The sequence below is a fragment of the Carya illinoinensis genome, chromosome 16 (assembly GCF_018687715.1).
Source record: "Carya illinoinensis cultivar Pawnee chromosome 16, C.illinoinensisPawnee_v1, whole genome shotgun sequence".
Taxonomy (NCBI): Eukaryota; Viridiplantae; Streptophyta; class Magnoliopsida; order Fagales; family Juglandaceae; genus Carya; species Carya illinoinensis.
Genome location: NC_056767.1, coordinates 11101925 through 11115302, shown reverse-complemented (window position 1 = coordinate 11115302; position 13378 = coordinate 11101925). Strand labels below are relative to the sequence as shown.

Below are 13378 nucleotides of genomic sequence, written 5' to 3'. Positions count from 1 at the left end.
CTCCCATTCTCTTCACTGAACCTTCACTCACTCCGGTAACTTTCCCCATTCTCTCCCTCACTCTCGCAACTCTCTCTCACTGCCATAAACCTTCACTTCCATAACCCAACGGCTGAGCCTTGTGAGAGAGATAGAGAAGCTCCCACTCTCTCCAAACTTGCCACCAGTCTTAATCCCGAAATTCCTCTCTCCTTCCTCTCGCTCACTCTCGAAATCCCTCTCTCCATTTTTATTCTCACTCCCGAAACCCCTACCGATCGACATTCACCACACCCTCTCCATGACTGAGCCCCTCCTCGACGACAGCCACAAAACGCTCGACGACAGCTTGATTGTTAATTTCTTTGGTTTATCTCTTCTCCTAACTCTCTCATAATTTCTAGCAGTCGTTTGCCCTTATTAATGTGATTTGTAAAATTTCTCTCAAGCATGGTTATTGCTGTGATTTGGGAATTTTTCTTGATTATTTTCTTACTGTTGAGCATGGTTTTTTTTTTTTTTTTAATTTGCGATTTGAGGGAGATTTCTTGATTAATTTCTTACCGTTGAACATGGTTATTGTTGACTTTTTGTTTGAAAAAATAGTAAGAGGGGAAGAATGGGGACGTCTTGATTTTGATGGAGATTTCTTGATTTTTTTTTTTTTTTTTTTTTTTTAACATGGTAGTTTACGTTGTAGCCATTACCTTTGCCATAGAAGTCCTGTTATTCCTCCCAGAATAACTAGACTGAAATCTGAGTACTGCTAGGGAACCAAAAATTAAATTCATTCAAAAAAATGAAAAAAAGAGGGAGAGCTTAGAAATTCTATTTTATGTATCCTGTATGTGTATATGCTTTAACAGTTTTAGTTTTTCTTTTCCCGTGTTATTCCTTATGTGTTATTTTGGAGTTTGGGAGAGAACTCTTGGTTTTTGTTATAAAATGGTTGAAGTGGACAAGAGTTATGCATGTGCATTATCCTTCTACTAGCCACTGGTTACTTAAATGTTCTTGAGCTACCTATTTTTCATTAGGCCGAAAAAGAAGGAAACCTCAACTAGGAAAGTGAGCGGGATGCTTAAGATTAAGATTAAAAAAATACAATAAATATGCATGCTTAGCCTTTAAAATATAGAAAAGACAGCCTCTTATTTTCGATTAAGTTGAGCTTTTTCCGTGATGCATTAAGTTGGGAAAGTTTTTGGGGTCTTGAGATGATCTTAATGCCATTGGCAGCACTATATGAGATGCCCATACTTTCAGTTTGAGGCTGCAATATGTTTGAGATCATCTTAAATTAAGTTTCATGTTGGAGCATAACAATTAGAAGTGTTGCTTTGACTTGCTTGTATTTCCCACCTTTGCCTGGAGAGCATCACTTAAGTCTCAAAATTCCTTAGATTGTTTGAGGGACAAAATTCTCCTTTAGTTTCAGAATTCCCTTACATGTATAGGAACCGTACATGTACCCGCACCTTGATATGTGACTGATTCTACTTATGTGCCTGCACCTTTATATGTGCCAATTCACCTTGATATGTGCCTGCACATGATTTGTGTAATCTAACATGTTAAAACAACATTTGTTGCAAAGTGTGATGCACACTGTCTAGTTGTTTTCTGAACACATTGTCTGTAGTTGAAGAATTATTGATGTCGGGAAATCAACACTGCTAAAGATTGCAATTCTTGTTTTGTTTGTAAAAAAAATGAGATATAATATTCTGGGTTATTTTGTTGGTCATCTTGGGTAATTTGTAATGTTTTGGGTCATTATCTCATTGGATTTGTAAATAGTTTTGTATAAATACAAACCTGAAATAAGACAATAAATCAACTTTCTGGTTTGCTTCTATTGTCAAGGACAGAGTTGCAAAGTTTCTTTTCCAAGGGGTGTGTGCTTCTTCACATTTTCGTGGTTGTTCTGAGGCTGGTTGTTGGGGATATTGCATTGGCACTTTCATGGGTGTTTTTTCTTGTATACTCATAGAGGGAGAAGTATGATTAGATTTGCCAAAATCACAATTTGCATTTTTTCTGCTCACAATTGCAAGAACCACAGTTTACATTAATTCTGGGCTTAATATTGCAGAATTTATATATGTGGCTATAAGAAAATTAATAGTTAGAAAACTATTAAAGTCTGTCTCATTTACATTAATTCTGGGCTTAATATTGCAGAATTTATATATGTGGCTATAAGAAAATTAATAGTTAGAAAACTATTAAAGTCTGTCTCATTTAGTTTATCTTGTTTATCTTATTAAAGTCTGCATACTTTCTACTGTGCCAACATTTATGGATGGCTGTGTTTTTGCAGGTACTACTCAGAACACCCTTTGTGGCTGGTCGACATTGCTGAAACTCTTTGAAAACTGTGTTTTGTGATGCTATTATGTGTTGTTGGAATTGCAGATTTTATGTGGATGGTTTTTGTAACTTAGTATATGGATGATTTTTGCAACCTAGTATGATAGATCTGAGTTTTTTTATTTAGCACAAAAGATGTGTGTATTGTACGAATTGGGCTGTAATCTGGGTGTTTCTTTTTGTGCTGTTGTTATGTGTTGTTGACATGAGCACAAGTATGTTGCTAGACATGGTAATTTCTTGTTGGAAGTGCAGATTTGTGTAGGTGTTTTTTGTAACTAGTATGTTGCTGTAATTGATAGATGAAAGTTTGCGAAGAAATTTTGGTAAAAGAATATAATTTGATGGAAAATGTAGATATTTGGTTAGTAATTAAGAAATTTATATGGAATTTTAGATGAGTTTAATAAAAGATTTTTAGTTATTAGCATTAAATGACCTTAAAAAATATAAGTTTTTAATATTAATTTAATTAGAATATAATAATAGTTATTATTAACATTTAATTGGTAGAACTACAAAATGTGATAAAAAAATTTATTAAATTAATAATATTTTATTATTATATAGAGAGTAAATGAATAATTCAATGTGGGGATTAAATTTGAAAGGAATAGGCAAATACAAATTCAAGTGATATTAGTTAAAATTTGTATTTACATTTAGCCAATCCAATAAGAATTCTCTTAGCCATAATGATATTAGTTATCATCTAATGCTTTTATATATATCTTGAAGTCTCTCTACCTTGATTCCATGTAGTAGCTTAAATTAGCCGGAGCAGCATAAACTACACATTTGAAGTATAAGTCACCAAGCCCTCAATCCTTCACCTCAAATTTTTGAACTCCATTGATGAAAGCAGTCAACGTCCATTGATGAATAATATCATTATGGACAGTAAGAGAAGGCACATTGATTGTGCAGACAACAATTAGAGCAGCCTTACCTCAAAATGAGAATGGCTCTTTGGATGTCTAAAGTGACGATTTTTTCTTTCTATTTGTCTATTTTGTTGACCAGTATATGGGCACGAATAATGTGAGCATTCTTTGTTGACTCAAGAAATCAAGAAAAGATTTGTAATCATATTTTAAAACATTGTTTGAACGAAGGATTTTGATTGTACGAGAAAATTGAATTTGTATTATTTTGTGAACATTTTTATAAATCTGAGCAAATTCAGAATAATGCTATAAGAGATATATCCAAGTATAGGGACAACAATCATCAACAAATGTAACAAAATAATGAGACCAAATGGGAGTGGGTCGCCAAATACCAAAATGAATCAAATCAAAATGTGTAGAAGAAAATGATTACTTTCATTAAACAAAAAATGTGTTTATTTTTCAAATTGGCATGAAACACAATCAAAAGACTCAAATTATACGGATCCTAGATAACCTTGGGGTTAAAAGTTGAACATAAGAAAAAGAGGCATGCCCAGTCCATAATGCCATAAATGAGAGGAAGCAGTGAGAGTAGTAACATTTGTAGATGCATGGGAGAGAATTTGCAAAGAAAAGAGCTGTCCAATGATCTTACGGTCGATCTCAAAGAGCTTGCCTGTAAAGATCTTGTACATCACTACCATAATTAGAAAAATGTTAGCTTAAAACCTAATCCACAAAGGCAATGCATCCTCTTCCTCGAAGGAATATAGGACAAAAAATATTTTGGTTTTATCTTTTTGTTTGTTTTTATGTTTTGCATTGTAACTTTTTGTTTTGGGGTATATGTTGAGAACCCTATCACCTCTTACCATATTGTTAATTTTAATTAATTTTAACTTATTCAGAAATAAAAGAGACAAATGAAATAATAAAAGAAAGAACAGGTTTGAGAAATAACCAATTAAAAACATAAAAGATAGTTCTTTAATCATACTGATCCAATTGAGCAGTTGTCTTCTAATAAAAATAATCTTCATATTGAATACTCCAATACATGTAGAGAATTAAAGAGTACCACTCCTATTGATCTAATATTTACTGTCTTAGTATATAATCATATTTGTTAGTAATTTAATTTCAAAAGTAATGAATAACATTTAAAGAAACTTATGTCGGGTAATTTTTAAAAGAAAAATGATATTCATCATCTTTTTTAATTTTAGCTATCATTCTCTCGCCATCTTTTGAAACAATATTAAATGATGAGTAATGCTACATACAATCTTAGAGTGTGCAAGCCCTGCGAATTCTCTTTTAAAAAAAGTGGGATCCGCCATTAAAAATTTATATTTTTATGTGAGACCAATATTTCAACTTTTTTAAAAAGAAGTTGGCGGAAGAGCTTGGATATTCTAGAACTGCAAATATCATTTCTCTTAATGATTGGCGAATAAGTTTACAGGTTAATGAAATCCATTCAAATTTCAACTCATTTTACAACTACATTTTACATGAAGGGAAAATATGTAAAATCTGAAATTCAAATAAAAGATTTCAATAATTTTTATAGGGTAATACTACCATATTTGAAAGTGTGATTTTTAAAAGAAAAATGTTATTTATCATCTTTTCATAATTTCCTGATATAATATCAAATAATTGGAAAATAAATAGAAAAATTACAGATACACTTACAACATTAAACTATTTTTACTATTCTCTTTTAAATGATAAGAGACTATAGATGAATGGCATTTGATAAATAGTATTTCTTTCTCAATTTTATCTCCTTCGACGGAGCCGATACATTTGGAGAGAAAAGTGATGTGCTCTGTTTGGGCCTAAATTTATACATAACGCATGAGGCTCATAAAGAATACAAAAGTCCAGTTGGATAACAAAGCCCACCGGGCTCTCTTTTTGAGTGCCAAACCGTTGTCGTCTTCTCGTTCCAGATGCTCTTCCAGTCTTCCTACCTCTCGAAATCTTAAACCTCCCTGAGCTCTAAGAACATGAAGTCTGCGACAATTTGCCACTTTTCCTGAAAGGTTAGAACCAGAGGGTTAAATCCCCACCATGTCCCTCTCCTCTGTCCCTGCTCGACTCACCCTTCTCGCCCTTCTTTCTGCTTCCACATTCTATTGCTTCTACAAGTCTCGCCGCCTCAGACAACTTAAATTCTCCTTAAACCCTATCCCTAACACTTACTCTAATCTCTCTCTTTCGAAAGCCAAGATCTTCTTTGTTTCTCAAACAGGTACCTCGGAAGCCCTAGCTCACCGTCTGTTCGATCTTTTATCGTCGAACAATCTGTCGTTCGATCTTGTCGATCCCGAGGACTACGAGCCTGAGGACCTCCTGAAAGAATCACTAGTTTTAATCATCGCTTCCACCTGGGAACATGGCAAGCCCCCTCCAAACGCCAAGTTCTTCTCAAGTTGGCTCTCCGAGAGCGCAAAGGACTTTAAAGTCAGTTGCAGCTGTCTCAGTGTAAATTCGTGGTCTTCGGTGTGGGAAGTTGTGCTTACGACGCGACATTCAATGCAGTTGGGTGCTAATGTGATTTTGCCAGTCTGGGAAGTGGATGTGGATAAAGGTGATTTTGATGAGGTATTTGAAGCCTGGAGTGCTTAGGTGGTGTAGATGAAGAATGAAATTGTCGTTAAGTATGCCATGTATTGAATATGGTCTTGCCTACTTTGAGGGCGGCTCCTCTAATATGTCACTTTTTAAATGTTAGAGATAAAAGTTGCTTGCAACATATTAGCCAATATTAAATTCTCTAGTTTTTAGCTACAATAAATGTAAGGATAAAATCAAATTTAGTTGTTATTATACCCGGAGTAAATTTTTATTTTATTATTTTTCTATAACTCTTCCTCTCTCCTCTGGATATTTTTAAAACGTTTGGTAGAAAAAAATATGATTGGATTGAAAATTAGAGTACATATAATTGAAAAATATAATTTTTTAACCCATAATTTAATTTGAATATGATTACTAATTAACATATAATAGATAGAATAATAAATTATGATAAAATCAAATAAATTAGTAATTAAAAAAATTAAATATTTTTTAATTATTAATTACTCGTTATTATATAATAAATAAATAGATAATTCAATATGAAGATTTGATGTGAATAGTCAAAGTCAAATTCATCTTATATTATTTTATTGTTATATAATAATAAAAAATAGCTATTTCAATATGGAGATTTACGTGAATGGAATAGGCAAAATTTAAATTTATCTTATATTCATAAAAAATGTCATTTACATATTCATAATCCATTAACAATATTCTAATTGTTTAGACACTTCCAGGAATATTATGGATAATCCTTACATTCCTAGCTACTAGGCTTATATAATAAAGCAGGTACAAATACGAAAGTACCCTTACTAACATAATACGAAAGTACCCTTACTATAACATAAGCCCCACGGCCACTGAAAGCAATTCTAATTAATCTTCTAGGCCTACGGCCTCTTTATTTCCTTAAGGTCCATACGAGCCCAGTCTCCATACTACTTTTCTTGGGCTTCATCTTCTTGCCCTTCTTGCCGTCGACACTTTACCTTTACCTTCACCGCACTGCCCGTCTCTTCAAGTGTTCCCTCAAGCCGGCGTGTATCAAATCCACCCAATAGTTAAGAATCTTAAAAGATCAAATCTCTTGTTAAATAGCTTCAAGGTCGAATGCATCAAAATGCATGATTTTGTACAAGATTTTGTTATATCAATTGCATCTAGAGACAAAAATGGTTTGGTAGTGTTGGACAGAGAACTTGAAGAATGGCCATAGAAAGATAGATATGACAGTTACACCGTAATTCCTCTTTTACTTGGAGAAATGAAAGGGCTTCCTACTGAGTTGAAGTGTCCCAAATTTCAACTTTTGCGACTATCATATTTAAACCATTCAAAAATGCTCCCAAGCAATTTGTTTAATGGATGAAGGTGCTGAAGATGTTTTTTTGGCAAAAAGGTTGCTACTCCTTGACATCGTTGCCACCATCAATCCAGAACGTTCAGATGCTAAATCTGGAGCGTTCACTTAGGTGATGTATCGGCAATTGGAACCCTAGAAATTCTTGGCTTTCGTAATTCAAATATCAAGGATTTGCCGTCGAAATAGGAAATCTTAGTTAATTAAAGTTATTGGATATGAAGGGATGTAGATCTCTAAAGCAAATAGCAGTTGGTGTATTATCTGGTTTATATGGACTAGAAGAGTTGTACATGGGAGAATTCAAGAATTGGGGATGTGTTGAAGAATGTTGTAGTTTTGAATTTGGATATTGCAAAAAATTCGAAACATATTTGGTTTGAGAAAGAGGAAAAAGGAATTTTACCATGCAACTTGAAGAATCTAATAATTTATAGATGTGAAGATTTAGAATATCTACTCGAAGCCACATCAGATAGTACTCAACCTAATACCTTTCATCTCCTAGAGTTACTATCATTAAATAACTTACCAAGGCTCATTGGCATCTATAATTCCATAGATTCAATTAAGGTAAGTTCTCCCAGTTAACAATACATATATGATTCACTTTCTATATGGATTAGTTGAAAATTTTTGTACATGTTGCCAAGCCCAACAAAGAGTTCAATGGTTTTAAACCTTGCTGAAAAAATTTGTAATTTAGAAATGACTGCTTGTATTCTAAAGTCTCTATACCACATATTGGTTACATGATATAATTTGATTTGGAAAATAAATTTTAAAATTTGAATTTTACAAATCAAATTTTATTATTTAAATGATGTGGATAATTTGTTCTATACACAAATTTGATAATAGAATAATTCTTCAAAAATATGGTTTTGTAGGGAAAAAACATCGTATTACTTTCCTATCTTAAGGAAATACATAATGTATGAAAACTACTCACAACATTGTAATGGTTCAATTAATGGATTAAACAAGTTGAAAGAGAAGGTAGCACTACATCAACAACTGTCGCTCATAAACTACTTTCATCTAACACCATTTTGTGGGTACCCAATTTGGAATGTCTTGAAGTAAAAGATTGTGGATCACTAGAAGTGGTATTTGATTTGGAATGACTAAAGGTCAAAGAGAATCGCAAGTCCCTCCCAGTAGTACTTTCTTATCTATGATTATGAAACTTGTTTGGGATGGAACATATGTGGAAGAATATTCCACCAAGATTTCAAGGCTTACAAAACTTAACATTAATTAATATCAAGGAATGTCATAGCCTGAGAAATTTACTCCTTGCTTCTATAGCAAAACTACTGGTGCAACTCCAAGTTGTTGAAATATGGGATTGCAACTTGATGGAAAATATTATTCAAAGGGAGTACGAAGCTAGAGAAGAAAGGAGAGTAGATATTTTGAATAGCGAAGCCCATTCTCTTAAAAAACTCGGGTACACCTGGTCGGGCTTGGCAAACGACTAGAACCTCTTTTGGGATGCCTTATGAGAGCTAAAAACTTTCAACTGTACTGATCAGTTCAAATTTTAAAAGGGGGATCAATATAGTCCTTGTAGAAGGATCTATTTCAGTTTAATATATTCCAAGTTGGCATCATGATCGTAGCCTCGTTCTATAACAGATGAAACTGAAATGAGATGCAAGTTATTTAATGTGTGTGTGTGTGTGTGTGTGAGAGAGAGAGAGAGAGAGAGAGATGAGAGTTCGGTAGCAAACCAAGATATATTTCTCTTTCCCCAAGCTACCATTAATATTGAATTAGTAGTGAGATTAGCCAGACTTGGTTTGAATCTTTTAATTACTTGAAGTGCTGCAACACCATATGCATTGCCTGCAAAATGGGTCCCCCTTTTGCTGATGAGAAAAAGCCACAATATTCACCTTAAATTATCTTCAACTTGAATGTGCAGGCTCGGTTCTGTAGTTTATGGTCCCTATTCAACTTTCTCAGTAATTTATGATATACATCTCAAAAATGGTACATACTATCCTGTTGTCCATGCTATGTTATGAATTTCAAACCTCTGATTTGGAAAACTGCCTTGCCTTCTTTGAATTGCTGTTGGTGGGGTGAAGTTCATCAATGTTTGACTTTGACTTTTTAGAAGTCTAACATACTCTGTTGCCGTGTGGAGGAGGTTGTTCTAGCTAACCAGCTCTATATAAAATGAGCTAGTTAGGTTGTGGATGAAGAAAAGAACAGAAGTAGTAATCATTGAATAGGTAATCGAAACCACAAAAAGGAGCTATTAAGGTGGCCATTTTCATGACAACTTCAGCTTCTTATAACTCCAATATTTAGAAAAGACACAAGATATAAAATAAAAATGAATACCAATTTCTAAGTTTTTGGGACGAGGTCATTTCATATGATATTAAAGTAGAGGTTCTGAGTTCGAATCCTGACTCTACACTTTATCCTATCGGGTCTACTTATTGAGAATGAGTCTAGCCCACACATGATGTAGTGTTAAGAATATAAAATAAATAAATAAATAAATCTATTTCCTCTAAACAACTTAAACTTTTGGGATAAATGCTGATGTCACATAATCACAAGTAATGGTGATTGGTATTGACCTATCTATTAGGCTCTTGGTGGTACTTAGGGGTGTGCATTCGGACCCGGATCCGGGTATCCGGCCATAACCGGATCCGGATCAGGATTTCAAAATCCGGGCGGTTATCCGCCCGGATTGAACCCGGACTCAATCCGGGCGGATAACCGGATTCAATCCGGATATCCGGATTGTAACCGGATATCCGGAATTTTTTTTTTGGCTTTTAATCCTGGATATCCGGGTTATACCCGGGGTTCAATCTGGGTTTTGAAAAAAAAAAAAAATCTAAAAAAATCTTTATAACTTTAAAAAGAAATTATATCACTTTTTTTTTTTAAAAAAAAATCTGATCTCATATTTAAATTACCGAGAATTTTTTAAAAAAATAATCAAAACACTTTAAAAGAATTTTCTAAAAAAATTAATCGAAGAAAAAAAGTAAAGTAAGAACGTCTATAACTCGGTACAAAGTAATACTAACCTACTAAAGCAAGACAGAGACAAGCCACTGGATAAAATATATTACAGACAATCACTAGAGGGGAGTGGATATTTTTTAAGTGCAGTATCTGTTAGCATAAACAACCAAATTCATAGCTCTTCATTTCTCTCTTCGTGAATCATCATTTGCACAGAGTCTTCATTCTCTTTGCAGCCTGAACAAATCCCACAATGACTTGCAACTCGTCGATTTGCTTCACCAATAGATAAAAAAATGCATTTTTCATAACAGAATAATGGCAACTATAATCCAAAAGCTGCTGAACTAACAATGTCATTACCGGATTAATGTACATATGTTATTCATTCAGTATTTTATAAATATAAAAATAGAAAATGGCTAGAAAAGGATCGAAGTGAACACATTTTGAAAATACCTGTGACATGAAATGCCTCTGAACAACATCTACTAATTGCTCTTTTGATGGGTTGGGTATGGCATCCACCTACAAATCCAAGAACATGTTTGTCACTATTGTTTCACATGAAAGCTGGACAGCACAAAGGGTAAAACCAAGCTTAGATAAAGGTCACATACCACGGACCCACGAGGAGTAGAAACAGACCCCTTAGACTGCGAGTCACAGGAGAGAGATCTGCTCATAGTCCTATGAGATGACCCAGACGATTTATGTATTCTATGCCTCAATCTGTGGGACTTTTGAGTGTCATCCGACACTGGAAAATCAGAAATAACACTACTAATATCAAAAGGTGTTGTGGGTCCAATAAAAGGATAAAGAAATAAGACAACAGAGCTTTTGGAAATAGTAAAAGCAAAAGTTGAAGACACAATGGATCCCATGCACCAATCTCAATTACTTTACTCCAGAAAACAAATCTGCTCCAAACCAAAATTGCATTGCTCTCTCTTTCATTTAATCTAATAATTAACATAATTTCTTTCTTCAAGAGCCGTTGCAGTTGGGAGCTGCTAAAATTAGCCCAGATGAGTCTGTGCTTTCTGTTGATGATTTAGCAGATGAGATTGCTGAGGTTCTCGACTTCTTTGGGTAATTTTTTTTTTTTAACTTTTTCACTTATATTTAACTATTCTCTTTTTACTTTGGATATATCGAAGGGAAGCAACTGATGCTCTCTCTCTCTATCTGTGTCTTAGACTTGGTGCTGTGATGTGTTTGGGGGTTTTATCTGGAGCATATGTTCTTTTTGCTGTAAGTTGCCTAACCGGTTTAAAAAACGTTAACACATATGGAATGTTTGTAAGCATTCTCTTAGAAGAAAATAGGAACTAAACCACAAAATACTAAACTCAGAACATCAAACACAAACCCTAGCAAAAATCCAACACAAATCCAAACATTTCGGAACCAGTCTCAAACCCAGAACATCAAACACAAACCCAAACAGATCCAAGCAAAAATAAACACAAACCCAAACAGATCCAAGCGAAAATCAACCACAAATCCAAACAGACCCAAGCAAAAATCAAACACAAATCTAGAAAAAAGGAATCCAACTAAACCGAGAGAGACAGAGAGAGATTAACATACCTATTTCACAATCACAATGGCACGGCTAGGGACTTGAGAAGGAGGATTTGAGAGACTTGAGAGACGAGACAGAGTTGAGAGAGGGGATGAAAAGTGGAGAGGATTCGAGAGACATCGGAGGAAGTATTCAATCCATCAACGGTGCCGTTTTCGGGTTTAAAAAAAAAACGGATGTATAACCCAGTTACGGATAACCGGGTTATAAATCCGGATCCGTAACCGGATCCGGAATTTTTTTAACCGCCCGGATTCACCCGGATTCCGGATTTCCGGACCGGACCGGAAAAAAATCCGGTCCGGATGCACACCCCTACTCTTAAGTGGTCATCCATAAAGATGGTCCAATTGTTTGAATGTCCAAAATTAAAAACATTTGGTTCAGAAGTTATGAGCGGAAGAAATCAAATAAAGATGGATGCAGAATTGGATCTAAGAGACCAAAAGCCTGGTGATGCATCCTCCTCAGCAAGTCTTCAAGACTTTTCAACCGATGCATAGAGTCTTGTGTACCATGTCGCAGGAATTATAGCCCAGCCCAAGGAAATAGCAGCTCCTTTTTAGGAGAGAATAAACACGACCTAATTAACAAAGAGGCATGTGATTGAGGTTTAGTTATTATTCTTTTTATTTATAACTTTTTTGAAACACTTGATTGCATTAATTATTTTTATTCTTATTATATATATATATATATATATATATATTTTTACTAAAGCTCCAAAGGAACTTTGAACAATTCATTTAGGCCTTGTTTGGACGTTGAGATAAGATGAAAAATATGTGAATAATAGTGCAATGGTTTGTAAATAGTAGTAAAATAGTTTGATTTAAGATATTTTATTGAATTTTGACAAATGAGAGAGAAAATGTTGAATAAAAATATTATAAAATTCAAAAATTATCAAAATATTATTTTTATTTTGGAATTTGGAAAAATTGAATTATTTTTGTGCTTTTTTTTTTAACATTTAGAAAAAATTGTAATGATTAGATTAAAAGTTGAATATTTAAAATTGAAAAATGTGTGTTTGAGTGGTGTTTGGATGTTAAGATGAGATTAAATGTGATGCGATAGGATGAGATGAAACCATCTCAACATCTAAATGGAGCTTAAAGATCTTAGAGTTCTATTAGACTATTAATAATAATAATAATAAGTCGGTTATTTGCAATATCAAATTATTGATGTTTTGCTAGTTTGGCCGTGTAATTTAATTAGAAAATATGATAATTTATGGGCTCAAATTGAAGTTGAGTGTAAAAATGTCCTCCTACAAGCCTATCTTGAAATGGCATTTTTGTTAAAGATAATGTACTCCTTCACACTTTTTTATGTTTTGGTAGATTACATTGACAAAGAAATGAGAGCAAAATGCGTGTGAGATTGAAAATCAAACAAAGATGTTGTCTCTGTTTCCACACAACTTGAGTGAAAGTTTGGAAAATCTTCGACAACTTTCTGCACAAAGTCGGGAATAAGATAAAAAAGATATGATTGCATTCCCCCTAGTGAAGATCCTCTTGCTCAAGAATTTACAAAAGTTGGAATGTTTTTTGTATCGAAGATAATCATGCTTTT

The 13378-nt window shown here is 33.8% G+C and overlaps 1 protein-coding gene and 1 long non-coding RNA gene across 2 annotated transcripts in view; one reads left to right on the top strand and one right to left on the bottom strand.

Annotated features, from left to right (window-relative positions):
* Window positions 1-2673, top strand: part of LOC122299188 (probable disease resistance protein At4g27220) — a 30370-nt gene extending 27697 nt beyond the window's left edge. Inside the window, exon 12 of the mRNA XM_043109245.1 lies at window positions 2303-2673. The gene's annotated coding sequence lies outside the window, so the exon portion shown is untranslated. The remainder of the gene's footprint in view (window positions 1-2302) is intronic.
* A 7550-nt stretch (window positions 2674-10223) lies between these two features.
* On the bottom strand, window positions 10224-11855 carry LOC122299191. Its single transcript, XR_006239619.1, has 4 exons — window positions 11800-11855; window positions 10824-10963; window positions 10663-10731; window positions 10224-10479 (listed from the first exon to the last, which is right to left on the bottom strand). It is a non-coding gene; the product is annotated as an uncharacterized LOC122299191 (long non-coding RNA).
* Window positions 11856-13378: the final 1523 nt, after the last annotated feature.